At 36.6% G+C, this 13,660-nt stretch overlaps 1 protein-coding gene across 11 annotated transcripts in view; it reads right to left on the bottom strand.

The window, feature by feature from the left end:
* APBB2 (amyloid beta precursor protein binding family B member 2) overlaps positions 1–13,660 on the bottom strand; it is a 419,679-nt gene that overhangs the window by 390,113 nt on the left and 15,906 nt on the right. The window contains exon 2 of one of the 11 annotated variants that reach the window (XM_074229546.1): positions 335–519. The exons of the other annotated variants lie outside the window; for them this stretch is intronic. The gene's annotated coding sequence lies outside the window, so the exon portion shown is untranslated. The remainder of the gene's footprint in view (positions 1–334; positions 520–13,660) is intronic. 11 annotated transcript variants of the gene reach the window in all.

Here is a 13,660-nt window from a genome sequence, read left to right as displayed (position 1 = left end):
AGTATACATTTTTTGAAAAAAAAAAAAAAGAGGTTTTTTTATTTCTTATTTTATGTGGTACACTAAATATGGTACACTAAAATTTTGCTTGTGTGGTACACACACACACACACACACACACACACACACACACACACACACACACACACACACACCTTGCCCCCTGCTTTGATGAAAGAACAGAGAAGAAAGGGCCAAGAAAGGCAGGCAGACACTCCTACTGTTCAAAGCGAAGCATAGAGTAGAAGGAGCACCAGAGCAGCTCATAGTTAAAGATGTAGGTTCAAGTCCTGACTTTGGAGGTTATTCAGTTTCCTTATTTGTAAATACTTACATTCCTGAAGTTGTGAATAAGGAAATTGAACTTGAAGTTGTAGGAGCACACTTGTAAATGGTGAACAAGGAGAATAACTACTTTTTTGAATTTTTCTTATAGACTGGAAGAACTGAAATCTAACACTGAATCCAGGCTAAGGGAGGAAGGCTCCATGTTCCCTCTGTAAATTTCCAGGTTGTTTACTATGAAAAAACAAAAAAAAAACCCCTCATTTCTATCATGAAATTTCAAATTAAAAATCCTGGGTTCAAGTCCTGTCACTCAACACATAAAGGATGGGAGAGGAAAAGGAATATATAGAGAGACTTTCTGAAGCACAGTGTCCTTAATTGGAAAATGGCACTAATCCTCCTTGAGTTCTATGAGTTGTAATTCTAAATTCTCTCTATAAATATAATCTAATATTTCAATGAAAAGTTTTTTGGATAACTGTAGATATTATAACGACTTTCTACTTTCCCAACTTTAAGATTAATGATATTTTTTGTTAAGGTTACATTTCTTTTTACTGTACATATGAAAAAAAGCCCAGTATAATAGCAGAAACAAGTTGTTCAATGTCAGGCCTTTTGCTTCTATTTTTTAAAATAGCTACGAAAAGCCCATTGTTAGTAAAACTGTGTTAATTTCTGAGTTTTATTCAAGGTATCTCCAAACCCCTTTAAGAAGTTTTAAGCTATTAAAGCTAGAAACTGTATAAAGACTTTTTGCAACACCCTATATGGACTTAGAAAATCAGAGTTTCGTTTTAAAAGTCTTATAAAATACAAACTTTTCACCATTTCACAGTGTATTTTCCTCAATTATCTCAAATCATAGTAAGCAATTACCACATATACTTTTCTGTTATATGTAAAGTTCTTGAAAACAGAGAATACATATGTCTTTACTACAGTCTCCTCCACTCCCCTCCCCCCTTTTTATTGGCATTTTAAACTGAGCAAAGAAGAGTGAGCAATTATCCAAGTAAATCATTTCATGTTGCTATGGCTGCCAAGATTCATGTTCTCTCCTCCCCAGTCCCAGAGGTGAACCTTGAAGGGCCACCAGGCCTATTTTTATTGTCAGCAGTTTCCATCTTAAAGGCCCCAGCACAATTTAGGTGTAAACATCACTTAGCATGCTACTTTTTCCTTTCAGTAAATGGCAACCAATTACGTTTACATCTCTTCTAAGGCTCTTACCAAGCCTTCAAAGTCTCCTTTGCCATTTTGTACAACTATTATTCAGCACAAGGCACTATTAGAAAAATTACACAGATGGGGAATCTATGGGTTGACAGATTTAGAGCTGGAAAAGGCCTTAGAGGTCATCTCATTTTACAGAAAAACAGTGAGGCTACCTTTGAGGTTATGTACTAGAACAGAATTAGGAAGACCTGAGTTCTAATCCCATCTTGGATAATTACTAGCTGTTTGACCTAGGACAAAATTCCCTTAACTTTTCAGATTCTTCATCCATAAAATGAAAGGGATAAACTAGGTGACCTCTTAGATCACACGTGAACCTTAAAGTTATGATGCTAAATGACTTGTCCAAAGTCAAACAACAAAAAAGGCAGAGACAGGTTTCAAACCCAAGCCCTTAGACTTCAAATCTCTACTGCATCCCTATCACCAAAAACACTCAAGAAATGCTTAGTGACTAAATGAATGAAAAGTTATGGCAAAGAAAAAATACTTTGGCAGAATATGCATGCTCCTGAGAGGGGAAATTCTAAAACTATCTTGATTTACTTACCGACTTTCTTACAGATGAAAAAACTATATTCAAGAATGAAATTAGCAAATGATCAGTAATTGAATTAATGATCAGAATAAGTTTATGGAAATAGGGAAACATTTTATTGTTTTTTAAAAAAAGAATTATAAAAGGATCCCCCCCCAAAAAAGTCTCTGTTTTCTATTTTTTTTTTTTAGAGGTATCCTCCCTGATTTCCAATTAAAAGGAAAACAAAGCATGCATTTGCCAGGCTGATCATCTGAAATTGCCTACATCTTTCCACTTCACTGACTTAATTCATTTTATATTGTAATCAAAATTTTTATCTCTTCTTTCTTCACAGAGGATCTTCTTTCAGAATTTAAAATTATAATGGCAAGTGCACTAGGCCATATTCTGACTTAAGCTATCTCAAGAAATGTAGAATTCCAGGCTCCAAACAATTCAACTAAATAAACAGTTAAAAATAATCAATTTTTTTAATATAGCACACAGAAAACTAAGATTGTAACAGGGGAGTCAAGAAACAGGTGGATTTAAGTTTATCCTCCAAATAATTTAATTCACAAATTAGCAGAAATGTTAACAACTTTATTCTGCAAAAACCATTTCCTTCAATTCAAACAGTATTTATTGAAGCTATCTATACTAGGCACTGAAGATACAAAGACAAAGATGGAAAGAATCACTGCCTTTCAAGAACTTACCTCCTATTGGAAAGCTAAGGATAGATTCAGATGTAGAAATGAGGATAGAAAGTAATCAGATCTGTGATTTCAATGCAATTGAGAATTTCTGGGTGAACAAATTCCTGCCACCAAAGCATCCTTTGAACTACAGAAAGCCTTAAAGTTGCCTAGAGCTAGGACTTGAACCCAAGTCTTCCTAGTATCTAGGTCAAGCTCTCTTTCTTACCCTATTACAATTAAATAATATCCATTTGTGTGTGTGTGTGTGTGTGTGTGTGTGAGAGAGAGAGAGAGAGAGAGAGAGAGAGAGAGAGAGAAGAGAGAGAAAATGTATGTATATGCACATACATACATAAGCAGTTCAGTGAATCAGTGGATATTAGGCTAGTCAGACTCAGGCATTAGACATTTATTTGCTGTGTGACCCTGGGCAAGTCACTTAACTCCCTTTCCTTCAGTTTCCTAATCTGTACAATGAGCTGAAAAAGGAAAAAGCAAACTATTCCAGTATCTTTGCCCAAATAGGTTCACAAAGAGTCAGGCAACACTGAAAAAAAAAAAAAGACTGGACAGATATACACACATACACATATACATATATCTATAAATATAGATATATGTGTGTATACAAATACACACACACACACACACACACACACACACATTCTCCTTCTTGACTCCTCCACATAATTTATACTAAACAGAAAACATTTTTCTGCCAAAAGAAACATTTTGTGGATGCATTACAGTACTAGTCCTTGTGTGACAAGAGCCAGTTGAACTACTAAAAAGCAAGGATTCAAAATGTTTTCTGTATAATTCACTGCCCAGGAATGTTTTACATGGATGTACCTGAATATTTTGTAACTATAAATGTGATTAATGGGGTTTTCCCACACCAGAGCTATTTTATTTATTGGGTTTCTGAAATTACACCTTTCACCAAGGCAGCCTCAGGGCCCAAGCACAACAAGAGAACATTAATTAAAATAGGTAAAAACCATCCAGGAGTAGCAATGAGCAAACTGCAGAAAAATCACATAAAAAGAGAACTAAAAATAGCAGCTACCATTTTGCCCACTTTTGAAGCCAGGTCTTACCCTGTGCCCTGAAGCTGGGATTATGAGTTTTTTTCCCCAAGGAACGATTATTATTATTAGTGTATTATCCCTGAAACTGATTGCTCAGACTGTGCATATATAAGCTTAATGGAGTTTGCTCCCTAAGTAGTTCTAGAAGAACCAAATTAGCTGCTTCTGATACACTATATACACTCTCAACAACTTCAAGTTCCAAAAACAGATAGTTCCATCATATCCCCAACAGGAAATCATATGCTATTCTAAGCCCAAGCCTTGGGTCTCAGTCACTGATATAAAGAACAAAGTGACCACAAATTTGTCTTTTTTTAAAAATTCAATCGAAAGTGAATCATGGTAACTACAAATGTCAATATATGTATTTTTGGCTTCTTTGGAAAAAAGTATCATGAGGCAAAGAGAAAATGTTTACATTTTATCACTTATCTTGCTATTAATGCTTTGTATTATAAACTATCCTGGTAGTTTTCCATCTGTCCCTTCCTTCACTAGTTTTTTTCAGAGCTATTTACCGGAAAATACACTATGGAAGCCAACAGAAAGATATTAAATCAGAATAGAGAAAAGCTTGACATAGAATTTTATTTTGCAATAAAATGCAGGCTTTGGATAGTAAAGAAGATTTTAGCAAGAGGGATGTTTTTCCTTATTTAATTTAACAGGGATACCCCGGTACTGGAATAAATAATTTTCATGCAGTTTTCTTCCTGTATAACCAAGCTAATATGAAGTATTTATCATGGACAAACTACATATAGGAATCATATCTCTTATTCCTTAAACTCAAATTCCTCTCTCAACCTCTGCCCCAGGGTAAGATGCAGCATCTACTGAAAATACCAAACAATTTTTCATTGAAATACTTTATCCAACCAAATGTACCAAAAAAAAAAAAAGATAAAATGCAATTACCCAAATTAGATTAAGATCTGCTGTTTCAGTTAGATTTAGAGTCAGAGAACACCAGTTTGTGTACCGGGTATGAAAATGACTTCCCAAAAGAGAATAGGTACCTGAGTTCAATGGCATAGGATTCCTTCTACTTATATAAGAACTTATATAAGTATCCAGGGTCCTGAGAGGGGTTGGGTGACTTTTTCAGGGTTATAAAAGGGAGCCCTTTCCTTCACCTTTTTTGCTATCTACAAAATAAGAATAACTGTATTGATAGAGCCATAACTCTGAGACACCCATGCCATTTAAGTTGTATATTGCTCAGTCATTAAAACAAATGTTTATTGGATACTTTATGCAAGAAAGTTAACTTGGGAGGGGAGTTGATAATATAAATAGTGAATCTTGCCCTTTTAACATATATATATATATATATATATATATATATATATATATATATATACACATTCCTACATATACATAAATTATTTTTCTAAGTCTTTAAGAGCAGAGTTGGGAGCAGTCACCTTTAATCAGATCAACTAAAAATAATGCTTAAAGAAAACTCCCTTAATTGTAAACAGAGCAAAGGCTTTCCTTATTAATCCCATCAAGAACCCTCACAACTTTCTCCATTTCTTTGAAGGTCCTTAGGACAGCTGATAAGGAATTCCGTTTTACTGGAATATCTAATGTTTGACTGTTTGTCTCCCCATCCTGAGTTTCCACCCCACAGGGGAACCCTGTCCCATCCTGGGTAGTGGGAGCCATACCCTTCTTTTTTTTTCCGGTGCTTTATCCACTATGCCACCTAACCCCCCCCCCCCCCAATAACCTTCTTTCATTAGACAAACTGGAGGCAATGTTTCACATCCTGCCTTCTGATAATCAAAGCTATTTAAAGCCCAGTGTAGGCCTCCACTGAGGTGGGGGTCTGGCTTTCTAGCTAGACTCTGACACTGTGTAATTCTCAATTTAGAGAAATATCAATAATGTGCTTTCTTACTTAATTCTGTTTAACTCTTTCTGAAGGCAAAAACTCTGATAAGATTTGTTCCTGATTAGGACAAACTCTGGGATCAGGTCCAACAGGTCTAAACTCATATTTGGGGGGTCTTTTTGAAAGGCGATGGGGTTAAGTGACTAGCTCAAGGTCACACAGCTAGGTAATTATTAAGTGTCTGAGGTCAGATTTAAACACAGTTCCTAACTCCAGGGCCAATGCTCTATCCACTGCAACACCTAACTGCCCCCCCCCCCAATTTTTAGGGACATTTCATAAGAATTACAAAAGATGATTATTTTTTTTAATCTGGTAAGAAAGGTAAAATAGAATCAAAAAGTCAGGAAGCTCAGAATTCAAATCGTGATTCATTAGCTATGAAATCATAGATAAGAGATCACAACCTCACTCAGTTTCTCAGTAAATGATGGAAAGGCAGTTTAGGGGGGGATTGGAGTGATGGCCCCTATAACTCTATGTAATCTTTCAATTTACAATTCTCCTATTCTTACCTATTTTTCTTTTGGAAGTCACAAAATACCTCCAGTACTTCCATCCAAAACAATGTGGTCTTCTCTACACAGGCTATTTGACATATACATAGCAATTTATGCTTAAAATATGCTTCAAGGTAATTTATAAATTATTCCTTATAACTGTCCATAAATCCTTCCCAATCACAAAGGCACCATAAGCAGTCATAACTCCAATATTGGCCTTTGTAAAAGATTTCTAAGTTATTAGCAATTTGAAATTTTCCACATTAACATAAAATCTTTCTCATTTGCTCCCTCAATAGAACCATTAGCAACTCTAGGAATTCGTCTTAATCACCCTATTTATCAAATGCTGAATTGGATATAATAGGATCCCGGATAAGGACATCTAACAATAAACAGAAAAGATGACTAAATTCATCACCACTTCTTGGCTGCTCAGTTGAACAGTGAAATTAACTTTGGTATATTCTATTTAATGTCTCATGGCTGGTGGCAGCTGGCAGTTGAAGCCAGGTCTATTAAAAAATCAAGTTTTCTTGACAGGCATAAAGGAGAAGAGAGGAGAGTTCAAGCTGCACCCTGTTGATATTGAAGTCTAATGACAGAATAGCTATATAGTTTTCAGCATACACTGAACTAAAAGTTACAGTTTTCAAAAAGTCCCTTCTCTCTCCTCTGATTAGAAAAGAAATGTTATTATTCATTTCTTATTAATACAAGATTGTAGATTTACTGGGGAAAATCCAAATTTTGTTCACTTGTGATTGCACTGGTCCTTTCTTGTGGCAGTAAAAGCACAGCAGTAATAACAAATTGCTTCATAATCTGAGATTCATGAGCCTGTGGGACAGGCAAGTCAAATGTAAAAATTTAATGACTCTGTAATGGTAGATTTTGTGTTCATTTGTTTAAGTTGTAAAAGCAAAGTTAACCAAGCATCCTTTTTCATTAGCGCTAGAAATTTTGCCCTTGGTCCCCTGTATGAGGCCACATTCCCCAGTTGAAGTTATTTGTGCAGAACCACTTAACCTGAGGATGTCAAAGAACTAGCAATCAGCCACCTGAGTACTATAAAACCTTGATTAAACCAGAAGTGGAACCTATGAACAACCAGTACTTGGTTTTTTTTTCTTTAAAGGACAGAAATTTCAACTGGCACCACTGAGAAAATGTAACTACAGAATACAATAAAATTGAAGAAATACCTATGATTAGTTAGCTAACTAATAAGAGCTAAGAATATCCAAAGTTCAAGCCAGTACCTGATTGAAGTGTCTAGAAATATTATTGGGGGGAGGGAGGAGTGTTAGGAAGAACTGAGCATGAATCACCTAGGGGAGCACTTGGTGGTTAAGACTTGCTTCACAAGGGGCACAGGGACAAAAGGTATCAGAGAAGCTGCCTTTAGAAAGAAAGCAAATAGAATACATTTGGGGGGGGGGACAGGTCCAACAATAACTAATACAAAAATGTACTGCAAATAATCAGATAATTCAAACCTTTCAGATTCAGAGAACAGGTAGGTACCTCAGGTTGGTCCTTCCTTTTCAAATAAGACCATATTAAGGATGTGATGCCAAAACATGCAAGTGAGTGGGTGAGTGGGAGCTTCACTTCCTCCTTCATAGCCATCTGGGTCCAGTGGTCAGATATAGATTAGGGCAACTGTAGATGACCTTGGATGCAGTAGGAAGTCTTGGCCTTTTTAGGTGAGATCTTTCCCAGTTCCTCATTGTGACTGAGGCAACATCCATTCAGAGATCTAGGCTAATTAAGAAAGAAATGGGGCAAAAAGAATCTAGTCCAAAACAAATCCTCAGGGTTTCAGCTCAGAAGAGAACCGATCCATATTTACATTCATTATGTACATTCTGAGTCAATCAGGGTCCAAATCAAGTTAGGCAGACATTAAGTGACTCGAGCAGGATCACACAGCCAGTAAGAATCTGAAAGAGTATTTGAAGGGGCGGCTAGGTGGGGCAGTGGAAAAAGCACCAGCCCTGGAGTCAGGAGTACTCGAGTTCAAATCGGGTCTCACTTAATAATTACCTAGCTGTGTGGCCTTGGGCAAGCCACTTAACCCCATTTGCCTGGCAAAAAAAAAAAAAAACTAAAAAAATAAGTATTTGAACTCAGGTTTTCCTTCAACACCTAGCTTCAAGTCACTTAGCTTCCAAGGACCTCAGTTTCCTCACCTGTCCTGTAATATGTCATTGAATTAGATTGCCTCAGGTCCCTTCCAACTCTAAATCTATTAAACTACCCTTCACAAAAAAGAAGCTATTACTCATCCTGTTCAACAAAGTACAGTTCAGCATGATTCACTTATAAGATTCCACTAATAGTCACTTCCCAAATACAAAAAAAAATTTAAGAGACTATTTCCCTGAGATTTTCTCCCTTTCTATTTCCCAAGCTTCCTTGAGCAAAGCTAAATACAAAAGAAAAGTCAGTTGCCAGAGGTGACACATGAGGTTAGAGCTTCCAGCTTCAGACAGTGTCGATGATGCCTCAACATTGGGAGTCAATCACCTAATTACTTTAGTTCCTTTATCTGCAGAAGGGAGTATCCAAAGCCTCATTCTTAAATACAAGATGACTAACAAACAGCCTAAGGGTTGATATTTGTCAGCAAGGACTTAAAAGTGAAGCAAAGTAGTTCCCTCCCCAGCCAGTCCGTTTGTGGAACCACAGTTACTAATCTGCTTCCCCAGTCCCTTCTAGTAATAACTGACTGGCAATATGATGCATTTAAGACAACTGGAACCACACCATTTCCTATCTAAACCAAGAGTCCTTACCTTTTTGTGTCATGAAATTCTTTGGTCATATGGGGAAAGCTATGGATCCTTTCTCAAAATAAGTTTTTTTTAAAAGCACAAGATAAAGCATAAAATTACACAACAGTCATCAACATATTTTATAAAACAGATTAGTTTATAAATTATAAATCTTGGATCTCACAGCATTTCACAGAGAAAGGGCATGTATTCAAATTCCATGTTGACTTGGAGAATTCACTTGACTTTTCTGGATCTGTTTCCTTTTCTGTATAATGAGGGGATTGAAACTAGATGGATTATAAAATTCCTTCAGCTCTATACCTTACCCTTATGACCCCTTTTCAATTAAACAATCAACAAAGCAGACACTATTCCAGATCAGGAGGATACAGCAGTGAAAGGAAAATCATTTCTGAGACCAGAGACCTTAAATCCTATAGGGAAAATGTACGTATAAGAATGTACAGAGAAGACACATGGTAATTTCTGGAGGAAAGCATTAGCAGCTTGATTGGGTGGAAAGGAAAAACTGCTTTGACAGTTTTGAAGAGGATGAGTTGAAAAGAGGAAAATGAGTCAAGGAGACCAATGAGAAGGATACTTTAAAAGTGCAGGTGAGAGGTCATAAGGTGTTTTTTTTTAGGTTTTTGCCAGGCAACTGGAGTTAAGTGGCTTGCCCAAGGCCACACAGCTAGGTAATTATTAAGTGTCTGAGACCAGATTTGAGCCCAGGTACTCCAGACTCCAGGGCCGGTCCTCTATCCACTGTGCCACCTAGCTGCCCCAGTCATAAGGTTTGAACTGATGTAGTGACTATATAATTTGGTACAAAAGAACAGATGCAAAAGATGAGGATGTAGAAATGACAAAACTTGGCAATTGACCTAGATATTTGAAATCTTAACTGTTCTCTGGCTCTTCTACATTCTCTGCAACTTGGCTTCTGACTTCATCATTCATCAGCCCCTCTTCAAAGTTACTATTGATCTCTTCTTAATTGCCAAATTTAATAAAGTCTTTCCTCAATCATCGTCTTGAAGTCTCCCCTTTGACACTGTTGACCACATTTTCCTCCTGGATGCTCTCTAGGTTTTGGAGACTTTGCTTCCTTATCCCAAGAGGGACATTAACCCTTTACTAATCTACAACTCAACCCAACTACTGCATTGACTTGAGAGTACAGTGACTGACATGTTGACATTCCATCAAAGACTATATAACATAGTGCTTCTTTGGAGACCAGTAACAAAACAAAAATCAAACTCTATATCCAATTCACATGCAAGCAATACACAAGAATGGTCATAGCCATCACCTATAACTTACAATTCCATTTTCCGGAACCCTGAAATTCCTTTATTTCATTAAAATATTATAGCAACCTATTTCTCCCTATAACATGCTGCTCCTAAAACATTTTTCATTCACACTCTCACCTCTAATCCCAATACCTCTTCATACTTTTCAGGAAAGTATCATTGATGCTCTGGCTACACATCCTCACTTTCAAATATTGGTCCCTTAGTAAACCATTTGTCTCTACACTATCCTCTAACTTGTGAATCCCTTGCTTCCTTGTCCTTTCAACTCTTATCCCTTGTCAGATCCTGGATTATTCTCACCATCTACATCTTTTTCTCCTACTGTTGCTAAATGGAGCTGGAGAAAATCATGAAACTATGCTACCTGGGCTCCTGAAAAAAATGTCTAAGTTCAACTGGTATCTCAGAGCAATACAATTATTCTATTCCTCTCTGACTCACCACAGAAGCACCAAACTTCTCTCCTGAAGCCTACCATACACCTCCTTTCCACAACCTACAGTTGAGTATTTTGCCTCATACTTCACCAAAAAGATTGAAACCATTTCCCCTTCTCAACTCCATTCTCCTACTATCTTGTTGACTCCATTCTCTGAAGAAACCCTTCTTACAAAGTACAACTCCTCTTGTCTTCTCTAGCAGATAGTCCATATCAGTTTGGTCACACAATGGATAGAGTGCTGGGCCTGGAGTTAGAAAGACCTGAGTTCAAATTCAACCTCAGACAATTACTAGCTGTGTGACCTTGGGCAAGTCACTTAACCTGTTTCTTCAATTGTAAAATGGAGATAATTATGGCATCAACCTCAAAGGGATGCTTTAAATCATATATTTATAAAGTGCTTGAGTGGATGCTAAATAAGTATTTATTTCTTCCCCCCCACTATAATCTCCAGTTCTCTACAATCTTTGGTCTCAACCCTATAAAACAGTCTTTTCCCTTTTGCCAACAATATTTCTTCCATCCTTTAAAAAATTCTCATTCGAACTATTCCTGGTTATCATCTCACAACTCTCAAACCTCAAACAGCCATCACTCAGTGTCTCACTTTATTCTCAGTCTCTTCTGCAGCCCAGTTTTTGAGCTCAACATTCAAATGAAACTGCTCTCTTGAAAGTTAACAACATTCTTCTGGAGTTCTCTGTAGCCTTTGACATTGTTGAGCACATTCTTCAGGGCAGTTTTTAAGTGTTTGTGCCATTGCTCTCTCCTAATTCTCCTCCTAGTTGTCTGAGGTTCCTTCAATTCCTTTGCTGGATTTTTATCCTCATCACACTTACTAACTGGATTTATCCCAAATCTCTATTGTTTGCTTTCTCTTTTCTTCCTATATATTCTCTCTCATTTGATGATGTTATCAGTTCCTGTGGATTCAATTCTCATCTCTATGCAAATGACTCCACAGGGACCTACCTAACCAGTCCTATATCACAAAGTGCATTGGATATGCTGAGTTTGAAGCATTTAGTTTGAAGTATCAGTAATCTTGGTGTCATTTTTAATTTCTCACTCTCAATCATCCTACATAGTCAACCCTCTACCAAATCCATCTCCACAACATATATCATGGACATTCCCATCTCTCCGCTAAAAGAGGAATTATCACTATAACTATAGTTGGAATGCTGAAATAACATCCCAGTAGACATCCCCAAAGTGGTTTCCCTCCCACTCAATATATTCCAACAGCTCCCTATTACCTCTAGTATCAAATATAAAGTTCTTTGGCATTAAAATATCTTACCACCCTGACCCCTCACTACATTTTCTTTCTTTTTTTGCACAAGACTCCTCTCTGTGAACTCTATAGTCCAATCATACTGACTTCCTTATTCCTGAATTCAGCCCAAAACATCTCCTATCCCTTGACATTCACTGTCCCTTATGCCTGGAATGTTCTTTCCACTCACATTCACCTTTTCACATCTTTAGTTTTTTTTTTTTACAAGATGCAGTTCAAATGTTACCTAGTTACCTGGTATGTACTTTATTTATGTTTTTTATTTTTAATTTTCATTTTAAATTCATTCAAATTCTGTCCCTCCCTCCACCCCTCCTATACCCATTGAGAAGGCAAGAAATATAGTCCATCTATTTTGTCTCTATTGAGGATGTATCTGTCTCTGTATGTATATACACATGGATGTCCTCCATTAAGAATGTAAAGTCCTTATGGGGGAGTGAGGAATGATTTGTTATTTTTGTTTGCTTGTTATATCCCCAGTGTTTAGAATACCAAACTCACTAAAAATACTCAAAAAATGCTAAGTGGTTTATTGATTCCTCCAAGGTGTCAGCACCTTCTCCAATGGGAAATGACTATTTATTATACATAACGGCATATTACTCCAACAAAATATAGGCATCCTAAAAAAGGAAACTGTTTCCCTTTTTTTTCCCCCATTGGTGTTGTATCCCAGAGCCAAACATAAGTAACTTGCATGTGGTAGTCAATATGTTTAATGAAATGAATTATCCACAAGGCAAATGAGAAGCTGTTTTAAAAAAAAAAGGTCAAATTGCTATCCTTTCCTTTCACTCTTCTCCAATAACAAATATTAATGCTAGGAGAAAAGGAGTCTCTTAGCTGCAGGACCTGAACACATATTAGCTGTAAAATCTTACAGAAAAACCTGACTTGGATGTCAAATCAAAATTCCAGTCCCAGGTCAACCACAACATTCCATAAATATCTCCTAATTTTCCCATCTATACACAGAAGATGTTATATTTAGCCACATAATTTCCTCCACCCTCATTTTTCAACCAATATTTTAAAACTAAAACAAGCCAGGGATGTCCTGACAGTAGCAGACCTAGTCTCTATAAGAATAGAATATTCTAGAAATCTTAGTACAGTTTTTAAACAATAAAAGCTAAAAAAATTTTAAGCTTTAAATTGAACTAAGACTTCTGGGACACTGTATATATATTCCTTTGTTCTGCAAACTACCCACTGGGTGGCTGGAATAAAAATATTAATATCCTGGGGAATTCAGAGCTTCCATTTCCTATAAGCACAGTCCTTCAGGCTCAGCATCTCTAAAAGATAGTGTAGGTTCTGTGTATGTGTGTGTGTGTGTGTGTTTGTGTGTGTGTGTGTGTGTGTGTGTGTGTGTGTGTGTGTGTGTGTGTGTGTGTGTGTGTGTGTGTGTGTGTGTAAAGGGAGAATACAAAATACAATTTACTTCCTCAACAAAGTTCATGGGAGGGAAATTACATAAGGAAATACATTATTACCAACTGCAAAGAGACTATGAAGATGAATATTAAAAAAAGAAAAAACATAAAATGTTCTTTGAAGTTCTC

This window comes from Macrotis lagotis, chromosome 3 (genome assembly GCF_037893015.1).
Source record: "Macrotis lagotis isolate mMagLag1 chromosome 3, bilby.v1.9.chrom.fasta, whole genome shotgun sequence".
Taxonomy (NCBI): domain Eukaryota; kingdom Metazoa; phylum Chordata; class Mammalia; order Peramelemorphia; family Peramelidae; genus Macrotis; species Macrotis lagotis.
Note: the sequence above shows the minus strand (reverse complement) of the source record. Positions and strands in the feature narration are given on the sequence as shown.